Genomic DNA, 1,592 nt, shown 5'->3' with positions numbered 1-1,592 from the left:
GACCACTTCTGACACACTTGATAAAGATTTTAAACAATAGTCAAGTCGTTGAATGGCTGTGTACGCTATGGGCCACAAGGATAAAGACGATTTTTCCAATATTTTCCTTTGCCGATGAGTCAACTCACACTTCCAATTTCAGCTCCCCGGCGTTGCGGCTTGTAAAGCAGAGGCCACTGTTGATATCTTATTCCGTGTCTGCAGACTGCCGACTGGCCATTTTCACCTGGACAAAAACTATTATATTAAGATAAAGTATATTGTTTTTCAACACAGTACTCTAGTGTTTAAGTCGGAAATTAAAACTGAGGGGATTCCATAAACAGGCGTAGCGCAAAATCGATTGACCAGTCCGCTTTTTAGTAGTTTTGATTAAATTTGACAGTGTACTGAAGACGCCATTTTTATTATCTCTCTTCGAAAGCTGAAAGTTTGCTTCTGTGATTGGTAAAATCAAAAAGAAGGAAGACGTGAGAGAACACAGAAGCACCTAACATAAATATCATACGAGTGCCTTGAAGCTCATCTGTTCCTTTTCTTGTGTTATTTCACCATTGCAGCTGGTGTACAGTGGGTTTATTGAACCTTCCAACCTACTGGGGGTCCCATTTCCTCGCAAATGTCTTGTTTTGTTAGCCCTCTTCATGTACAGGGCTGAGCAGCCATCGAACTGACATTGTTGATGCCTCGTGCTCCTAAACACTCATAACACAGATCTACAGCTCTGTGGCGATTGATATTCGGGGGGCGGGGAGTATTATCTTTTCTGCATGCTCCTCTCTATCAAACGCGAGCCATAGTGCGCTAATGTGCTAGAACATGGGTTTATTATCTTGATCCTGTTTAGAAACAACACATGACCCCTCCGATACCCAAGTGCGTGCCCTTTGTCGTCTAGTTGGGGCCAATGTGTTTTGAAGACGTCATGAAGCCTGTAATAATCAAAATGTGCTGCTAGGCTACTGCGACACCTTCGGGTTTATGTGGCAAGACTTGAACTCACGAGGTTCAGGGTTCAACAAATGATTTAGCCTGCACAGCTTTGTACCTTTCCATCCCCTTTCCATCCCCCTTTTTACACGTGGTGAAACACCTAACCAATGTGCCAAGATCTGGACAATAAAGATGTATCTTATCTTATCTTATCTTATCTTATCTTTCCTCCCTTCCTCCCACACAGACACATGTTTGTCGCACGCCTTCTTTTCATCTTTTGGTGTGGGTTTTATAATATATTTTTCTGAACTTTTTTGGCGGGGGGAGGGGAGGGGGGTGATGGAACGGGAAAGGAGAAAATCGAGGCGAATCGACTATGCACAATAAAATGATATACAGCTCCTTTTAGATGTCTGTGAGCACACATCAATAATTAGATGAGCATTTAGTAATAATCACTTTTCTGCCTCGTCTCTGTTTATATCCTTCCCTTCTCCCTTCTTGTGTATTTTAAGTTTGGTGAAATGGCTCTGCTTTTATAATTAAAAGTACGTTTTAAAAACCCATCGCTTTCCTGGCGTTTTTCCAAAGCATACGTTGACGAAACGTTCTTCTGATGTTTGCCCCCCCTCTCTCTCTCTCTCTCTCTCTCTCTC

General features: G+C 42.4%; 1 protein-coding gene across 1 annotated transcript in view; it reads left to right on the top strand.

The window, feature by feature from the left end:
• Window positions 1–1,592, top strand: part of LOC101857100 — a 29,768-nt gene that overhangs the window by 13,598 nt on the left and 14,578 nt on the right. The gene's annotated exons all lie outside the window — the stretch shown is intronic.

Source organism: Aplysia californica, unplaced genomic scaffold, assembly GCF_000002075.1.
Source record: "Aplysia californica isolate F4 #8 unplaced genomic scaffold, AplCal3.0 scaffold00108, whole genome shotgun sequence".
Taxonomy (NCBI): domain Eukaryota; kingdom Metazoa; phylum Mollusca; class Gastropoda; order Aplysiida; family Aplysiidae; genus Aplysia; species Aplysia californica.
The sequence above is the reverse complement of the archived record's forward strand: the minus strand, read 5'-3'. Positions and strand labels throughout refer to the sequence as shown.